Below are 20,572 nucleotides of genomic sequence, written 5' to 3' on the forward strand. Positions count from 1 at the left end.
ATGCTCTCTAGCTCATGTTCAGAGGCCATTCTTACAGTCTCTGTGTTTCTTACAGTTCCCTTTTCTTCCACTGAACGGATTCCCAGTTGAATCTGTTCTTCAAGTTGTTGAATCTCGGTCATTGCCGCCCCATATTTGTCTTGGGTTTCCTTTAATATTTTTATGAGTTCTTGTACATCTTGTCTTTCATGTTCTGCCATGTCTTTCACCTCTAATTTCTCATCTATGGATGGAACTTCTACCGATGAGTCTGTCTTGGCCTTGAGCTCATCAAGAATTTCCTGCAGCCTTTGGACTTCTTGCTCATGTTCAACCTTCAGTTGCTCATAGGCTTCCACTGGGCTTTTCGGAGGTTGCCGAGTTAACCCCTTCCAGAATTGTAGCCTGGGCCTGTTCATACTGTTCTTTCAACTTCTCACACTCTGCTTGTAAGGAGTCGTAGAGAAGAACTGGAATAAAATCCTGGCTTCCTGAAGATTCCTCTTCATTTGCTTCTTCCTGCAAATATTCTAACTCCTGAACAGCATAAGGGAGATGTGATCGGTAATTGGTCACGATGGCTCTCTGGTCGCTCTCTGCTTGAGCTAGCTGCTTCTGTTGTCTTTCCAGATTCTCCCATTCGGTGTCATAGAACTTTTTCATTGTTTTCATCTCTTGTACGAGACGGTAACTCAATTGTTCTAATTGTTGTCGTAATTTGAAATAAGTTTGAGTCCGAGCTCGGTGTTCTTCCGTCATGGATATGTCCGTAACTTGAACAGGCTCAGAATTTTCTGTCAAAGTAGGTTGTCGTTGTTCGGTGGAGTTCTGCTCTGAAACTTTGTTCTTCTCTGGAGCATAAGCCTTTATGCATGCCTTCGTTTTTCCAACCTTCGTCGGCAAGTCCATTTCAGCCTTGTCTTTCATATTTGGGTTGGTCTTATCGTCATCCGTTTCAGAATCTGAGCTGATTGTCTGCACCGAGTCCTCACTCGTTATGGCTTTTAGATAGTGCCATTCCATGTCTATTTTCTTGATCCACTCCCGTCCTAGAAGTGGTGGTCCTCCCTCATGTAGTACGTATAAGTTCATTCTTGGGTGTTCTTTACCCCTATCTCTCACTTTGACTCTTATCTTTCCCATGGGGTATACTTTATGCCCCGTGTATGTCTGCAATATGAACTTGGTATCTCTTAAGGTTATGTGAGAATAGCCGGTGGTAATACCTTCGATTTATGACTGATAGAGCTGATCCAGTGTCCAACTCCATTTTCACTTGGATTCCAGCTATTTTTAGCATGACCCAGATAGTTTGTAGGTCAGCTTCCTTACTCACATTGTGAATTCTAAGACTACCCAGCTCCTGGCCGTTTGGGTCTGAGTCTGAATTCTGTTCGTCTGTGATGTGCCTCAATAATTCTGAGACTCGATGTTAGCGAAACAAAACAAGGCTTTTATTAACTTAGAAAGTAACACGTAAGAGAGAGAGGTATCTTCCTTCTGGAGACTGAGGCCAGACTGAGCTAGCTTACAAAAGGGGCCAGGTATGGGCGGAGCCCTACACACAGCACATTCCAGCACATTCCAATAAACAATACAATGAGGACTGGGGGAAGGGAAATGACACTGAAACCGACCACAGTCACAGGCAGTGATGAATGGAATATTTCATCACATTCACCCCTTCTATAGATTTAGTCTGTTCGGGGGTTTGATAGTCCTCTGCGACCGACGTGGCTGTTGTGGTGCCGCGGGTGTCGGCTGGGTGTCCCCGGTAGCCTCCTGGGTCTCTGCTGGGGGTGCCGCCAGGGTTGTTGAAGGGGTAGTTGGTGGGGGTGCCGTTGGTCGATGTTCTTCCGGGGGTGATGAAAGAGTAGTGGGTGGGTAAGAGTTGCTGTGATCGTTGTTGCTGCTATTGCCGTGGTTGTTGTCGATGCCGGCTGGGGCGACGTCTTTTATGGACACGGTGTCCTCCCTTCCGTCGGCGTGCCGGACATATGCGTATTGGGGGTTGGCGTGGAGTAGGTGTACTGGCTCCACGAGAGGGTCCGTCTTGTGGCCCCTCACATGCCTTCGCACGAGTACCGGACCTGGGGTGGAGAGCCATGACGGCATGGATACGCCTGAGGTGGATTTCCGGGGAAAGACAAACATTCGTTCATGAGGCGTGGCATTAGTGGCCGTACACAATAGCGACCGTATCGAATGGAGCACATCCGAGAGGACTTCCTGCCAGCGGGAGATAGGGAGGCCCTTGGTCCTTAGAGCTAGAGTGACTGCTTTCCATACTGTCCCGTTCTCTCGCTCCACTTGGCCGTTACCCCGGGGGTTGTAGCTGGTGGTACGGCTCGTGGCGATCCCCTTGGACAGCATGTACTGGCGTAGCTCTTCACTCATGAAGGACGCCCCCCCTATCCGTATGGATGTAGCTCGGCATACCGAACAGGCAGAACAGGCTGTTGAGGCATTTAATGACCGTGGCGCTGGTCATGTCTGGGCAGGGGAAGGCGAATGGGAACCGGGAGTATTCGTCCACAATGTTCAGGAAGTAAACATTGCGGTCGACGGACGGGAAGGGGCCCTTGAAATCTAAGCTGAGCCGCTCAAAGGGCCGTGTAGCTTTGATTAAGTGAGCTCTATCTGGGCGGTAGAACCGAGGCTTGCACTCAGCGCAAGTGCGGCAGTTCCTGGTCAGAGACCGAACTTCCTCAATCGAGTAGGGTAAGTTACGGGACTTTATGAAGTGGAACAGCCGCGTGACCCCTGGGTGGCAGAGGTCGTTGTGGAGGGTCTGTAGCCGATCCCCGGTGGCGCTGGCACACATCCCTCGTGAGAGGGCGTCAGGGGATTCGTTAAGGGCCCCTGGCCGGTAAATGATGTCGTACTCGAAGGTGGAGAGCTCGATCCGCCACCTAAGAATCTTATCATTTTTAATCTTCCCCCTCTGTTTATTATTGAACATAAACGCTACCGACCGCTGGTCGGTAAGTAGGGTGAAGCGTTTGCCGGCTAGGTAGTGGCGCCAGTGGCGCACTGCCTCCACGATGGCTTGGGCCTCCTTTTCCACGGAGGAGTGTCTGATCTCGGGCCCTTGGAGGGTCCTCGAGAAGAAAGCTACGGGCCGCCCCGCCTGGTTGAGGGTGGCCGCCAAGGCGAAGTCAGACGCGTCACTTTCCACTTGAAATGGAGTGTTCTCGTCCACTGCCTGTAGCGTGGCCTGCTCAATATCCTGCTTAATGCTTTTGAAGGCGGCGTGGGCCTCAGCAGAGAGCGGAAAAGAGGATGCTTTCAAGAGGGGGCGGGCTTTGTCGGAGTAGTTGGGGACCCATTGGGAATAATAAGAAAATAACCCCAGGCACCTTTTCAGGGCTTTGGGAGTGCTGGGCAGGGGCAGCTCCCGTAGGAGGCGCAATCGGTCGGGGTCTGGTCCGATTTCCCCATTCTCCACCACGCTGCCTAGTATGCAGAGGCGCGTGGTGTTGAAAACGCACTTGTCCTCGTTGTAGGTGAGGTTGAGTTTTTGTGCGGTTTCCAGGAACCTCTCGAGGTTCGAGTCGTGATCCTGCTGATTGTGGCCGCAGATGGTGACGTTGTCGAGGTAGGGGAAGGTTGCCTGCAAGTGGTGGTCATCGACCATGCGGTCCATCTCCCTCTGAAAGACCGAGACCCCATTCGTCACCCCAAAGGGGACTCTGAGGAATTGGTAGAGGCGTCCGTTCGCCTCGAAGGCGGTGTACGGGCGGTCCTCTGGTCTGATAGGGAGCTGGTGGTACGCTGACTTGAGGTCGATGGTGGAGAACACCCGGTATTGGGCGATTTGGTTCACCATTTCTGATATGCGGGGTAGCGGGTAGGCGTCTAGTTGGGTGTACCTGTTGATCGTTTGACTATAGTCGATCACCATCCGTTTCTTCTCGCTACCCCTTACCACTACCACTTGGGCGCGCCACGGGCTGTTGCTGCGTTCAATAATGCGCTCTTTCAGGAGCCTGTCTACCTCGGTCGCGATAAACCGCCTGTCCTCCCAGCTGTACCTCCTGCTTTTGGTCGCTATTGGCCGGCAGTTAGGGGTAAGGTTGGCGAATAGCGAAGGCGGCTTTACCTTCAGGGTAGCCAGACCGCACACTGTGAGGGGCGGCTGGGACCCACCGTACTTGAGCGTGATGCTTTGGTGGTTGCACTGGAAATCCAGGCCCAAGATCACGCTCGCACATAGGTTCTTCATGATTAATACTTTAAAATTATCGTATACAGTTCCGTTAACGCCGAATTGTACCGTGCAGTAACCCAGAATGGTCGATGTCTGGGTTTTATCAGCCATAGAGATGGTACCCTGAGCAGGGACCACCTTTAGGGAGAGTTGTTGTGCCAGTTCAGGGTGGATAAAACTCTCCGTGCTTCCACTGTCAATTAAACATTTAACCCGGCACCCGTTTACCTCGATGTCCACCATTGATTTGGATAGCGGGTGCGGCCTGGTCTGGTCCACTGTGACCGATGCCACTGTAGGGCCCTGATCGATACAAGATGGCGTCCACGCTGTCTGCTCATAAGATGGCGGACCCCACGAGGTCGGGCAAGATGGCGTCCAAGATGGCCGCTCCCACGGCGCACACGCTGCGGTGGCGGGTTTTCCGGCGGTTGGTTTTCCGGCGGGGTTCCCTCTGCACACCTTCCCGAAGTGCCCCTTCTTACCGCACTTAAAGCAGGTGGTGCCTTTCGCCGGGCACAGGTTTCTGGTGTGTTTTGGCGGCCCGCAGAAGTAGCAGTTGGGCCCCTGACGCGTCGCGGCTGTCGTAGGGCTTCTGGGGGGAGAGCGGGGCCCCGCCGGTGTCGGGCTGCCGGGTGGGGAAGATGCCTTCCGAGATGGCGGTGCCCTCGGTGCACACGTGGCGGCGTGGATGGCGCGGGCTGAATAGTAGGCGTCCGAGTTTCTCTGGGCCACATCCAGGGATCGCGCGGTGTCCGCAGCCTGTTTCAGGTCCAACCCCGTTTTTTCCAGCAGTCTTTGCCGGATGTAAGTGGAGCTGAGGCCTGTGATAAAGGCATCGCGAACAAGCTCGTCAGTGTACACTGCGGCTTTTACATCTCGGCACTTGCAGTCTTTGCCAAGCATTTTCAGGGTGCTTAGGAACTCCTCCACCGATTCCCCAGGTCGCTGTGCGCGAGTAGCGAGCAGATGCCTAGCATACACCTCATTCGTAGGCTGCTGGTAATGCACCTTTAAGATGTCGCAGGCGGCCAGGTAAGTATCGGCGTCTTGGATGAGGGGGTAAACCCGGTGGCTTACCCAATTCCGCAGAATTCCGAGTCTCATCCTCGCAGCGTCCGTAGCGTCTTTGACGGCTGCGGAATTGTCCAGGAAGAATTCCATACACTCAAACAGTGTCCGAAGCGTGCTGATGCGTCCGGAGCATGTTGATCCAAATCCAAACGTTCGGGTTTCAGGAGTTGATCCATAGTGTTGAAAAATAAGTTAATAAAATTGATGTGCCTCAATAATTCCGAGACTCGATGTTAGCGAAACAAAACAAGGCTTTTATTAACTTAGAAAGTAGCACGTAAGAGAGAGAGGTATCTTCCTTCTGGAGACTGAGGCCAGACTGAGCTAGCTTACAAAAGGGGCCGGGTATGGGCGGAGCCCTACACACAGCACATTCCAGCACATTCCAATAAACAATACAATGAGGACTGGGGGAAGGGAAATGACACTGAAACCGACCACAGTCACAGGCAGTGATGAATGGAATATTTCATCACAGTCTGAACTCTTCTCAGCCACCTTGTGTACCTTGTTGTACTTTTCCTGTGATGGCTTCCTTTGGTTGTTGGTCCTTTGGTTGTTGGTCTTCTTCCCTGACCGGCATACCTTAGCTATGTGACCCAGTTTGCCACATTTCCTACATTCCTGGTTCTTAAACCAGCATTGGTTCTGGTCGTGTGTTGTCTTCCCACAACGATAGCATTTTGTTGTTGTCGAGGTAATTTGATCCACACTTAGTGCTGCTGTCTTTAGCTGCATTTCCGCAGTTCCCTTCGCTGCGGCTTCGTGCGATGCTGCAATAAGGACAGCCCTGTCAAGTGTAAGGTCGTTCTCTTCGAGTAGTCGCTTTTGCGTTCCTTCCTTTGCCAACCCGCACACGAACTTGTCTCGCAATGCCTCTGTCAGATTCCCTCCAAACTGGCAGTATTTCGCTAGTCTACGCAGTTCGACCAAGTATTCTGCGTTGCTTTCGTCTTTCCGTTGCATTCTCGCATAGAATTTGAATCGTTCCGCCAACATCAACGGTGTGGGGTTCAAGTGATCCTTCAGAACAGCCACAATATCATCGAAAGTCTGATCCGTCGGTTTAGCTGGTGATAGTAGATGCTTCAAGAGCCCGTATGTCTTCGCGCCCATCGAGTTTAGCAAGGTTATAGCTTTGTCATCTTCTATTTTATTGGCCTCACAATAGATCTCGATGCGTTCCACGTACGTGGCCCAGTCTTCTACCTCGGCATTAAAATCGTTGATGTTACCACGCTTAGGCATCTTCCTCTCTTTCTGATAACACCCCGAATTATTTCTTTAACTTATTTTTTTTTTCTAAGATGGCGGTTTTCCCGCGAAAATGGCAGTTTCCCGTGCTTATCTTCTCTCCCCGCCCACTTCAATGGCGGTTTCCCGCTTCTGTCTTCTTCCCCGCCTAATGGCGGCTTCCCGCGTTTCTTCCCTAGCGGGAGGGGTACACTTTCCCCCACAGGCGACGGCCGCTGGCTTTCAGGTTCACAGCCTGCGCGTCGGCTTCAGGGCTTTCCCTTTTCTCGGCAGGGCAACCGGCGCTGGGTACACCCCGTTGACGGCGAACAGGTTCAGCCGCTGGGCTGGCTCTCGCTCAGTTCCCCTTGCTCGGGCTCGGTCTCTCTCCCGCTCTCTCGGCTCTACCGGCGCTGGGTACACCCCATTGACGGAGAACAGTTTCAGCCGCTGGACTGGCTCTCGCGCAGTCTCCCTTGGTCGGCTCTGCCTCTCCCGCTCGCTCGGCTCCCAAACGCCTCTCCCAGCCGTCTCGCAGTCCGGTGCTTCCCTCCCCGGCTGCGGCTGAGTTTATCTCTTCCCACGCCTACGCCCCCGGTCGCAGCGCTTCGTGGCTTCGGTCGCTGCCCGGCATTTCCCGCCGGTCGCGGTCTAGCTGTCTCATGACGCCGTTGCGTCCCCCAGCCTATTAGTACCACGGCTTCCTTGCTCCACGCTGCCCCAGTCTCAGCGCCTCTGGGCCCGACTTCTGTCCGGCTCCTTTCCCCCTCGACCGTGGTCGAGTGCACCGCCCTTATCCTCCGGTTATTCTGTTTACTTTTCCCTTACTCACAGTCACCGTGGCTGCCTTGCTTCTCGTGCTGATCGGCTCACTCCTCACCGTGGCAGAAGGGACAGTCAGTGCCTGTTGCTGATGGAAGTCTTTGTCTCTAAATTCTTCCTCCTTTCTAGTTCTGCAGCCTCGAGTTTTTTCCCAGCAGAACGACGAGGGCGGTTGCCTCTTCTCGACACTCGTTAACTGCTTCGGACGTATTGTTGCCGCAGGGTACGATCGGGCTCGTCGCCACTGTAAAGTCTGTGGGTTGTTTAGTTAATTAATGCACAGACTCCAAGAGTAACTTAAAACAGGACTTTACTATTCGAAGGTCAGGGCGAATCTGCCCAATAACTCCTGGCACAACACTTATATACTGGTGTGGTCACCGTCGGTATTACCGTATACAGAAGCCAAACAAAGTAGTGCCACACCTAAAATAGTTCTCTTAAAGGTGAACGGTTACATACAATAGTTCTCTTAAAGGTAGACGGGTACATACACTACAATATTCATGGAGCCTAACGCCCGTTTTAGGTGGCCGCCTGATTGATGTGTTTTGCGCCAGCCTTACGCCCGAAAAACATGTGCGACGCATACCAATTTCTACCCCTGAGGTGTTTTTGCTTGCCCCTATACTTGAAGGGAAACCATTTGCAGGGCTATGGGGAAAGAGCAAGGGCAGGGGGACTAATTGGAGAGCTCTTTCAAAGGACCGGCACAGGTACGATGGGCCGAATGGCCTCCCCCTGCACTGTACCGTTCCATGATTGTGTACGATATCACCGCCAGATGCGTACAGCCTCAGACTTTGAGTATCATCAAAGGAACCAGCACAGAATGAAACCTTTTTCAGTTGTTAGCAAGGACTGGTGTACACTGCAGCTCTATCGCTTTGATAGACACAAAAGGCGTCAAGGGGTATGGGGAGAGATTGGGTATATGGTGTTGAGATAGAGGATCAGCCATGATCATATTGAATGGCGGAGCAAGCTCAAAGGGCCGAACGGCCTACTCCTGCTCCTATTTTTCTATGTTTCCATGTTTCTACGTCCATTACAGCCATCGCTCTATTTACTTTTCTTGCAGATCATTAGCCAAGTGCTACCTCAGAAACTAAAGGACGTACGGATATAACGAGATGAACTTGAGAAACCTCAACTTCCTTTTTAAATTATTTTTTGACTTGTCACTGTTGTATCTCATTTCCTTCCTCATTTTTGTTAAAGAAAAACAAAGGCAGACAAATGTCACAATAAACCTGAAGAAATCATCAGGTTTCAGCGAATTACCAGGCTCTCTCGTGTTATAATCAGTCAGATGCCAATTTTCATTTGTTGCTCCCCCTTCCTTTTAACTTCCAATTTTCTGCTGAAGGTGCTGGACTCACACTGGGATATAACTGCATAGCCGTCAGCTCTGGCTCAGTGTTTGCTGTGGCTCAGTGGGTAGCACACTCATCTGCTGAGCCTAGAAGGTTGTGGGTTCAAGTCCCCACTCTGAGGACTTGAGCACATGAAGCTAGGCTGACAGTCCCAATGCAGTGCTGAGGGAGCGCTGGCACTGTCGGAGGTGCTGTCTTTTGGATGAGACGTTAAACCGAGGCCCCGTCTGCTCTCTCAGATGGATGTTAAAGATCTCATGGCCACTATTTTGAAGAAGAGCAGGGGGAGTTATCCCCGGTGTCCTGGGCCAAAATGTATCCTTCAACCAACATAACACAAACAGATGACCTGGTCATTATCACATTGCTGTTTATGGGAGCTTGCTGTGTGCAAATTGGCTGCCGCGTTTCCCACATTACAACAGTGACTCCACTTCAAAAGTACTTCATTGGCTGTAAAGCGCTTTGAGATGTCCGGTGGTCATGAAAGGCGCTATATAAATGCAAGTCTTTCTTTCTTATCTCTGGTCCTAGTCTCTGTTCTAACCGGTCAATGTCGACAGGGTATTTGACCATCCTGACCTTACCTGATATCCACAAGGGCACACTTTCCAGGAGGGTGCTCTGGGTGGCGATGATAGCAGGATTCCGGGCTGATTTCCACCCCCCCCCGCCTCCCCCACCACCCTCCGTCTCATCAGGGTGCTGAGGCCAACTGCTCCACCCCCACCCCAGCCCGAGTGGAGATCAGCTGTCTCAACGCAAGCCACAGACCTAAGCTGGCACCTTTCTAGTCTCTGTGGCTCAGTGCACCCTGGCCACTGCCTGATTCCCACCGACACAACAGCCGAAGTAATTCTGTTATCATTATAAATTAAGTCTGAAGTCCGTATATATGCAGTCGGTCGTGGGTTCAAGTCCCACCCAAGAGACATGAGCACAAAAGCCTAGGCTGACACTCCAGGGCAGTGCTGAGGGAGTGCTGCACTGTCAGAGGTGCCGTCTTTCAGATGAGACATTAAACCGAGGCCCCGTCTGCTCTCTCAGGTGGATGTAAACGATCTAATGGCCACTATTTTGAAGAAGAGCAGGGGGAGTTCTCCCCGGTGTCCTGGGGCCAATATTTATCCCTCAATCGACGTAACAAAAACAGATGATCTGGTCATTACCACATTGCTGTTTGTGGGAGCTTGCTGTGCGCAAATTGGCTGCCGCGTTTCCTACATTACAACAGTGACTACACTTCAAAAAGTATTTCATTGGCTGTAAAGCACTTTGGGATGTCCTGAGGACATGAAAGGCGCTATAGAAATGCAGGTCCTTTTTCTTTTTGGAAGTTGGGCCAAATGGTTTGTTAACCTTCCACTGCTGAAGTTCTAGCTGCCGCACTCCACATTTGAACCTACAGGGACTTCCTGGTATTTGTACAATTCAGCACTCCGCAGTTCCTGCCTATTTGGTTCAAACACTTGAGACAATGAAGGGAACCCGTGCTCCTTTACACAAAATATATTTTTGAGTAAACATATTAAATGCAAAACAAAATCCTCTCAACGGCACGGAAATAGAAAAAAAGAGGTGTACAAAATAATTAAAGGGCTGGAGAGCATCCCGACTGATAGATTATTCCAGTTTAACAGATTGAGGAGGACCAGGGGACGTGAGTTTGAAGAAAGAAAGACTTGCATTTCTATAGCGCCTTTCACGACCACCGGACGTCCCAACGCGCTTTACAGCCAATGAAGTACTTTTTTTTGAAGTGTAGTCACTGCTGTAATGTAGGAAACCACATCGGGAGAGATATTAGGGGACAACTTATCTTAAGACATCGGGAGTGATAATTAGACTGGATGTTGGGGCGGTTCTTCATTTCCCGGAGTGTGGTGAGGTGTTGTCGGCTGGTGCTGTCTCCCTTCAAGAGGGAGCTGGGCCGATTCTTGACCAGGGCAGAGAACGCATCATATAGAAGGGAAGTGCCTCTATAGACAATACTTAGAAACATAGAAACATAGAAGATAGGAGCAGGAGTAGGCCCTTCGAGCCTGCTCCGCCATTCAATGAGATCATGGCTGATCATCCAAATTCAGTACCCTGTCCCTGCCTTCTCCCCATATCCCTTGATCCCTTTAGCCTCAAGAAATATATCCAACTCTTTCTTGAATATATTTAATGAGCTGGCCTCCACCGCCCTCTGTGGTAGAGAATTCCACAGGTTCACCACTCTCTGGGTGAAGAAATTCCTCCTCATTTCAGTCCTAAATGGCTTACCCCTTATCCTTAGACTATGACCCCTGGTTCTGGACTCCCCGGCCATCAGGAACATCCTTCCTGCATCTAGTCTGTCCAGGCCTGACAGAATTTTATAGGTTTCGATGAGATCCCCTCTCAATCTTCTAAACTCCAGTGGGTATAAGCCCAATCGACACAATCTCTCCTCATACGTCATTCCTGCCATCCCAGGTATCAGCCTGGTGAATCTTCGCTGCACTCCCTCCGTGGCAAGAATGTCCTTCCTCAGGTAAGGCGACCAAAACTGCACACAATACTCAAGGTGTGGTCTCACCAAGGCCCAGTACAATTGTAGCAAGACATCCTTGTTCCTGTACTCAAACCCTCTTGCTATGAAGGCCAACATACCATTTGCCTTCTTAACCGCCTGCTGCACCTGAATGCTTACCTTCAGCGACTGGTGCACAAGAACACCCAGATCTCTTTGCACTTCCCCTTCTCCCAATCTATTGCCATTCAAATAATAATCTGCCTTCCTGTTTTTGCCTCCAAAGTGGATAACCTCACATTTATCCACATTATAGTGCATTTGCCATGTTTCTGCCCAATCACCCAACCTGTCCAAATCGTACTGGAGTTTCACGACATCCTCCTCACAGCTTACCATCCCACCCAGTTTTGTGTCGTCTGCAAATTTGGAGATATTACATCCAATTCCCTTGTCCAGATCATTAATATATATTGTGAACAGCTGGGGTCCTAGGACCGATCCTTGCGGTACCCCACTAGTCACTGCCTGCCACTCGGAAAACGACCCATTTATTCCAACTCTTTGCTTTCTGTCCGCCAACCAGTTCTCTATCCAAGTCAATACCTTGCCCCCAATCCCATGTGCCTTAATTTTGCACGCTAATCTCTTATGTGGGACCTTATCGAAAGCCTTCTGAAAGTCCAAATACACCACATCCACTGGTTCTCCCTTATCTATTTTACCAGTTACATCCTCAAAAAATTCCAGTAGATTAGTCAAGCATGATTTACCTTTTGTAAATCCATGTTGACTTTGTCCGATCCTGTCACTACTTTCCAAGTGCTCTGCTATTACATCTTTTATAATGGACTCTAGCATTTTCCCCACTACCGATATAATTCCCTGCTTTTTCTCTACCACCTTTTTTGAATAGTGGGGTAACATTAGCTACCCTCCAATCCATGGGTACTGTTCCAGAGTCTATTGAGTTCTGGAAGACGACCAGCAATGCATCTACTATTTCTAGGGCTACTTCCTTAAGTACCCTGGGATGTAGATTATCAGGCCCTGGGGATTTATCGGCCTTCAGTCCCATCAATTTTCCTAACACCATTTCCCTACAGATACTGATTTCTTTCAGTTCCACCCTTTCATCAGACCCTATGTTCCCCGGCATCTCTGGGAGGTTATTTGTGTCCTCCTTTGTGAAGACAGAACCAAAGTATGAATTTAGTTGGTCTGCCATTTCTCTGTTTCCCATTATAAATTCCCGTGATTCTGACTGCAAGGGACCTACGCTTGACTTCACCAATCTATAAAAGCTTTTACAGTCAGTTTTTATGTTCCCTGCAAGCTTACTCTCATATTCTATTTTCCCTTTCTTAATTAATCCCTTTGTCCTCCTTTGTTGAATCCTAAACTGCTCCCAATCCTCAGGATTATTGCTTTTTCTGGCCAATTTATATGTCCTCTCCTTGGATCTTATGCTATCCCTAATTTCCCTTGTTAGCCACGGTTGGGTCACCTTTTTTGTTTTATTTTTATGCCAAACTGGGATGAACAAATTCTGCAGCTCATCCATTCGGTCTTTGAATGTTTGTCATTGCCTATCCACCGTCAACCCTTTGAGTGCCATTCCCCAATCAATCCTACCCAACTCGCTCCTCAGACCATCGTAATTTCCTTTATTTAAATTGAGGACCCTAGTCTCTGAGTCAATTACTTCATTCTCCATCTTAATGAAGAATTCGATCATATTATGATCGCTCCGACCCAAGGGGCCTCGTACAACAAGATTGCTAATTAATCCTTTCTCGTTACATAATACCCAGTCTAAGATGACCTGATCTCTGATTGATTCCTCGACATATTGGTCCAGGAAACCACCCCATAAACACTCCAGGAATTCCTCCTCCACAGTATTGTTGCAAATTTGGTTGGCCCAATCTATATGTAGATTAAAGCCACCCATGATGACTGCTGTGCCCTTATTGCACGCTTCTTTAATTTCCCTTTTAATGCCATCCCCAACCTCCACCTTACTGTTTGGAGGTCTATATACCACTCCCACTAATGTTTTTTTGCCCTTAGTATTTCTCAATTCTACCCACACAGATTCCACATCATCAGAGCTAATATCCTTCATTACAATTGTATTAATCCCTTCTTTAACCAGCAATGCTACCCCACCTCCCTTTCCTTTTTGCCTATCTTTCCTGAATATCGAATACCCCTGGATGTTGAGTTCCCAGTCTTGGCCATCCTTGAGCCACGTTTCCGTAATCCCAACCAAATCATATTCGTTTACCTCTATTTGCGCAGCCAATTCATCCACCTTATTACAAATGCTCCTCGCATTAAGACACAAAGCCTTCAGGCTTGTTTTTTTAACGCTCTTAGACCTATTAGAATTATTACTTACTATGGCCACATTTGATTTAAACCGTTGATTTCTCTGACTGCCACTTTTGTTTTTCTCCTTCCTATCTTTTGCTTTTATCCCTGTTTCCCTTTCCTCTGTCTCCCTGCTCAGGTTCCCAACCCCCTGCCATTTTAGTTTAAACCCCCCCGAACAGTGCTAGCAAACCTCCCCGCAAGGATATTTGTCCCGCTCTGGTTCAGGTGCAACCCGTCTGACATGTACAAGGCCCACCTTCCCCAGAAGCAGCCCCAGTGATCCAGGAAACTAAAGCCTTCCCTCCTGCACCAACTCTTTAGTCACGCATTCATCTGCTCTATCCTCCTATTCCTGTACTCACTAGCACGTGGCACCGGGAGTAATCCAGAGATTACAACCTTTGAGGTCCTGCTCTTTAATCTGCTACCTAGCTCCCTAAATTCTTGCTGCAGGACCTCATCCCTCTTCCTACCCATGTCATTGGTCCCAATGTGAACCATGACCTCTGACTGTTCACCTTCCCCCTTCAGAATGCCCTGCAGCCGTTCAGTGACATCCTTGACCCTGGCACCAGGGAGGCAACAAACCATCCTGGAGTCACGTCTACGGCCACAGAAACGCCTATCTGTTCCCCTTACGATAGAATCCCCTACCACTATTACTCTCCCACTCTTTTTCCTCCCTTCCTGAGCAGCAGAACACCCCTGGTGCCAGGAAGTTGGCTGCTGCTGCCTTCCCCTGGTAAGTCATCCCCCTCAACAGTATCCAAATCGGTATACCTGTTTGAAAGGGGGATGGCCACAGGGGTCCCCTGCACTACCTGCCTGCCTCTACTGCTCTGCCTGATGGTCACCCATTTCCCTTCTGCCTGTGCAGCCCTAACCTGCGGTGCAATCTCCTGGACTGGTTTCAATCGCTTGAGGGGGTCAGGGAGTGGAGTTATCCAAAGTATTTTATCCCGTTATTGACCCTAGGGTTTTTCTGGGTTTTTTTTGCCTTCGGCAGGAGATTACATATTATAGGGGTGGGGGCAGGCAGAGGAGGGGGCGGGTGAGGTGGTGGGGGGTGAGCGGAGGGCAGAAGTGTTTAGGTATGATGCTCCGGCCATTATGGAGTGGGCCAAGCTTGATGGACCAAATGGTCTTTTCCATGTCCGCCAATTTTGTATGATCGTAAGAAATGGAATGTGGAAAAAGGAATTGTCAAAAATAATTTAATCGAATAACAATAGCAGCCTTATAATTCGTTAACCCCTCAGCGACTGGTCTGTGTTTATAATGCAAACTTTAAAATACAAAACAGAGGTGCACCGTGGGTCAAACACTGACCTTTCACCTCTGGAACCTAGATTCAAATCCAACCCTCTGCATGTTGGTTGTAAGGGTTCGATGTGAAATGGGTCAGACAGTCTCAATCCAATTCCCAGTGGTCCCACAGCACTAAACTGTTCCGAATTTAGCACTAAATTGGCAATCTCACTCAGGGTGTGGGACGTGAAGATGTGCCGTAAGGGTGCAGTCTTTTAAGGCAGAGTCGAGGGAGCTATAGGCTGCCTCGACTCAGGCGAGTGCTTAATACTGGTATTGGTGACCCAAAATGGAAAGGTCCATTTTTCCACAGCACTAAATCCCTCACCTTGAGCACCAAGTTCATAAATAATAATAAAAAAAACTAATCCTGAGAAATCTGAGAGTCTGAGAATTGGAGAAGCTGGGGTTGTTCTCCTTAGAGCAGAGAAGGTTAAGGGGAGATTCAACAGAGGTGCTCAAAATCATGAAAGGGGCAAATATCGGTTGCTTTGCGCCTCCCGTTAGCACGCGAGGGGGCGCTAACGGGGCGCAAAGCAACTAGCGCCCGGGTGTGGTGCCGCTAACGCCTCCCGTGAAACTCGGCGTGAGGTTGGCGGCGGTGGTAGCCGGTAGCGCCCCGTGGTGCTGCGCCTCCGGCGATGATGTCATCGCTGTGCGCAGCGCCCCGCTCGTGCCCTGGCCGCAAACTTGGCTCACACCCCCTGACCTACCGCCAGATGCTATGTCTGACAGGGTCAGGGGCGCGTTCTTGTGGCCAGGGCGGCGATAATTAAAGGGCAGGTGCCGGGCGGCCATTTTTTTTGTGGGCCGCCTGCCAGCACCTGCCCCCCTCTGCCCTCTGTCAGCTCGGCACTCCTCTTGAGTGCCAGGCTCTTTTGCCTCACCCCGCTCCCTGGTGACCCAGCAAGGCCCCTCCCCTTTAATAAGGGGAGGGAGGCCTGCAGTGCCGCGGTGCTACGCGCCGGCGCGATATTGAACTGCAGCACCCCAAGAGGGAGGGGGAGCGCTTCCAGTAGCACGCCCGCCTCCTACTTGGGGCTCTACCATTCAATTTAGGGTGCGGGGTTGCTAATTTTCTCGGGGCACTAGCCGGCAAAGTTAGCGCCCCAAAGGGGGCGTGAGCCAATTTTTCCACCAAAGGATTTTGATAGCATAAATAAAGAGAAACTCTTTCCAGTGGCAGGAGATGTTGGCAACCAGAAGACACAGAGTTAAGGTAATTGGCAAAAGAATCAGTGGTGAGATGGGGAGAATTTATTTTATGTCGCGAGTTGTTGTGATCTGGAATGTACTGCCTGAAAGGGTGCTGGGAGCAGATTCAAAGAAAGAAAGACTTAAATTTCTATAGCGCCTTTCACGCTCTCGTGATGTCCCAAAGCGCTTTACAGCCAATGAAGTACTGTTGAAGTGCGGTCACTGTTGTAATGTAGGGAAACGCGGCAGTCAATTTGCGCACAGCAAGCTCCCGCAAACAGCAACGTGATAATGGCCAGATAATCTGTTTTTTTTGTGATGTTGATTGAGGGATAAATATTGGCCAAGACACCGGGGATAATTTCCTCTGCTCTTCTTCGAAATAGTGCCGTGGGATTTTTTACGTTCACCCGAGAGAGCAGACAGGGCCTCGGTTTAACGTCTCATCGATTTAATGATTCAATAGTAACTTTCAAAATGAAATTGGAGAAATACTTGAAGGGAGACAAGTTTGCAGGGCTACGGGGAAAGAGCAGGGGGAGAGTGGGACTAATTGGGTAACTGTCACAGAGCTGGCACAGGGAAGATGGGCTGAATGGCCTCCTTCTGTGCTGTGTCATCCTATGATTCGATGTGAGTAACTTACCGTCACTGCAAACAAGAAACAACAAAACTTTACAGCCCCAATTTTCAGCAGGAACTTCGAGAGAAACAAATAAACAACAATCTCCCATGACTTGCAGAGATGCATGATTGATAGGACGGCGCTCCAGTGATGGTGAGCTGAGTGCATCACATGGTACGATACTGAGCTATACCTACAGGAAAGGGTTTCTGTTACAATATCCCGGCCTACACTGAGTTAGCTTAATCAGTTGGGGGAGTGTCCCCAAGTCAGGGATGGATAAAGAACCAGCCATGGCTTCTACTCCTGGTGCGAGAATGAAACAGCACAGTAGGAGCCCATCGTGCCTTTATGGCTCTCTGAAGGAGCTATCCAATTAGTCCCACTCTCCCGCTCTTTTCCCCATAGCCCTGTCATTTTATTTCCTTTCAAGTATTTATCCAATTCTCTTTTAAATGTTACTCTCGAATCTGCTTCCAACAGGGAATGCATTCCAGATCATAAGTCGCTGTGTAATAGAATGTTTCAACATGTCGCCTCGGGTTCTTTTGCCAATCACCTTAACTCTGTGTCCCCTGGTTACCGACCCTTCTGCCACTAGAAACAGTTTCTCCTTATTTACTCTATCAAGACCGTTTATGATTTTACACGCTTCTATCAAATCTCCTCTCAACCTTCTCTGTTCCAAGGAGAACAACCCCAGCTTCCCGAGTCCCTCCACATAACTAAAGTCCTACATCCCTCGTAGTAAATCTCTTCTGCACCCGCTCCACGGCCTTGACGTCTTTCCTAAATGTAATGCCCAGGATTGAACACAACATTCCAGTTGAGGTCCAACCATTTTTTGAAATAAAAGTTTAGCATAACTTCCTTGCTTTTATACTCTATGTGAGAACGAAAGTCCACATTACCCAAGTACCTCAAATGTTCTTTCTGGGCAGTCTGCGGGACCAGCACAGCACGTGTTGTAAATTGTTTTTAACCAGCCTAAAGGAAAGGATATCTCCACAGGAAAGTAAAATAGTAGAATATGTAAGAGTCGTTCAGCCATATCTGCAATGGTCTGGAATATGTCAGCTTGGTCACTTGTGTTTAGGGGAATGGGAAGAGTTTATGACGGCACTTGTGTTTATAGTAATGCGTGTTTGTTCAGTTCATGCCGTTATTTTGTTGTCATTTGTATCTATCTATGAATTATTGGTAGCATGCATAGAATGTCGTGATCAAAGGTAAAGAATGGTATTAGGTGTATGAGTGATCCACTGTTCAACAGCTCATACTGGAATGGTGTAGTATGGAAAGACCTGTGAGCTTATACTGGAATCGTGAAGAGTGATGTCTCACAGAGCTCATACTGGTTGTGGATAGTATGAGGTTTCAATAATCCTGCATTGCTACAACTGAGTGTGTGTGTAATCTGGCTTTTAAGGTAACGAGGCAAGAAAGCAGTCCAACACTCTATTCCTCTATTAATAAAATATATCCCTTTGTAATCCCTGCTGTGGATGTTGGAAGTGCACAAGGTACCTTAGGTAGGGAACAGGGGACCACGGGGATAAAAGATCTTAGTCATGGTCGGATGATGCAGTAAGAATAGTTTCTTTGGGCTGCAGGGACAGGGTTCAAATACAGTTCAGACTGATTGCCGAAAACACCCTGGACGAGAAATTCGGTATGTTCGTGCCTCCCGTTGGTGCCTGACAGGGGCGCTAAGGGGTTAGCGGCCGAGTGCGGCGAATGCAGCGACGCCCACGAACATCAGTGCCGGTTTAGCGCCTGGGCCTCTCGCGCCTGCGAGATCATGATGTCATAAAGAGCGCAGCGCCCCGTTATCGCCCCGGATTGAAAATGGACTCTCGCCCCCCCGTGCTTTATCGCCTCGTGCCGACAACGCCAGCAAGTGGAGGTGTTGTGAACTCGGCTGGCCGCTTCGGGAGCGGTAATTAAAGGGAATGCTTTTCAGCCAGCGCAGCATTTATTATTTGCACCAGTCGGGTGCCTGCACCAAGTTTTTCAATTCAATTCAATTCAATTTTATTTGCCATATGTAACTAGTACAAGTACAAGTACAATGGAATGCTTACTCCCCGTAGGGACATGTCAGCTATTTTTACAGCGCTGTGTTCAGAAAGTCAATTCTTTGGCATCCAGTGGCAGTGGGAGCACGATGTCCCTCAGCCGCTCCGTCCTCCTCGTCACTGCGGCCTCCTCCTCACTGTTACCGGCTCCACGTGTGGTGGCCTGTTCTCCCGCTCACGATCCGACCTCTGGCCGCCATGCCCGGCTCCCCTCCTCCCAGTCGGACTGCGAGTCATCGTGGCTGCTGCTGCTGCTCGATGCGCTGCGCTACCTCCACCCGACTCGCCGAACACATCCTCCGGTCACCGCGGCCTCCACCTCACCGTCGCCGGCTCCACGGTCCGACGGCCCGGGGCCTGCTTCTCCCTCTTCCGGTCCGGCCTCTGGCCGCCATGCTCTGCTCCCCTCCTCCCAGTCGGAATGCCTTCCCGCTGAGGAGCAGCCGGCCGACGTGCTCTAGCGGGTCGACGTAGCTGCTGCTGCGTCCCGATGCGCTGCGCTGCCTCTCCCCGACTCGCTGAACACCTCGCTCCGGTTGCGGGAGCGAGCGGCGAGAGCGGGCCGCCCGAAGCAGGGAGAGCGCGCTAGCGCCGAACCATCTCGGTCACCATCTTGACTCCATTTTAATGCTTCATCGGTGTGAGATGTCCAAGCCCTCCCCTTTGTGAGAGTGTTTGGGGCTGTAATGGCAGTCGCCCAGGTCACCTTGTGAAACAGAACTGACGACAACTAGCTTGTGCAGCATCCTTGGCCCTTCCCCTTAAGCGAGGGAAGCAGCCTCTGTGATGAACGAGTGCCAGTTACATTGCGCTCGAAATTGTTCGGCGCTCTGCCGCTACCGTCCCGCTCTCAGGCTTTAGCGCCCCAAGAGAAGTGGTTGGCGCTTGATTTAGTGCTCCACTCCCCTCTTGGAGCGCTAAAGCTCAATTTCGCGGGAGGCGAGACTGATTAGCGCCTGCCGCTAATTTTTCAACTTTTAACATTTTAGCGCCCCAAATGGGGCGATACCGAATTTCTCCCCCCGCCTCACCTCTCTTTCAGCTCAGGGTCCTATACGAAGTTACGTCAGCCAGTTTTAATCCAGTAACCAGTGGGCTCGCGGCCAAAAGACTGAATTATCCACAATTCAATCTTCATTGGCAAGCTCAGTCAGGGAGTTCCGTGTAAATAGAAAAACAGTCTAGGAGGTGCCCTTCTCAGGTTGGGATCAAGGCACAGTGTGGGGCCAGAGTAGAGGGAGTCTGCTTTCAGTTTGCCCTACTTACTGTAGCCCTCAGAGTGCTTTATGCTGAAAATAGAGAATTCCATAGACTTTACAACACAGGAACAGGCCATTCGGCCCAACTGGTCTATGCCGGCATTTATGCCCTACACGAGCCTCCTCCCACCCTACTTCATCTAACCCGATCAGCATATCCTTCTTCCCTCATATCCTTATCTAGCTTCACCTTAAGAGTTTGAATCTCTTCCTCTCTGACATCAATCACTTTAACAAGAACCAAATTTCAACTCCCGAAAATAATTACATCCGTTGTCTCTACTGCTCTCACTATTTTTATTTGATCAGTTAATTTGACAAACGTACAGTTGGTTTCAGTATCCAAGTCATTTAGAGGCGAAAGGAGTTAAAACATTGTGACCCCTGTGAACTTCACTTAACACTTCCCCCAGTCTAATGTTACACCGATCGTGAGCACTATTACTTCCAATTTCTCTTTAACAGTTTATTATTGTTCTACTCTGGATTCTGTGGGGGGGAAATTGTCTCGCACCCCCTTCGGGGCGATAACTTC

The sequence above is a fragment of the Somniosus microcephalus genome, chromosome 28 (assembly GCF_052327205.1).
Source record: "Somniosus microcephalus isolate GS21.2 chromosome 28, FLI_Smic_1.0, whole genome shotgun sequence".
Classification (NCBI taxonomy): Eukaryota; Metazoa; Chordata; class Chondrichthyes; order Squaliformes; family Somniosidae; genus Somniosus; species Somniosus microcephalus.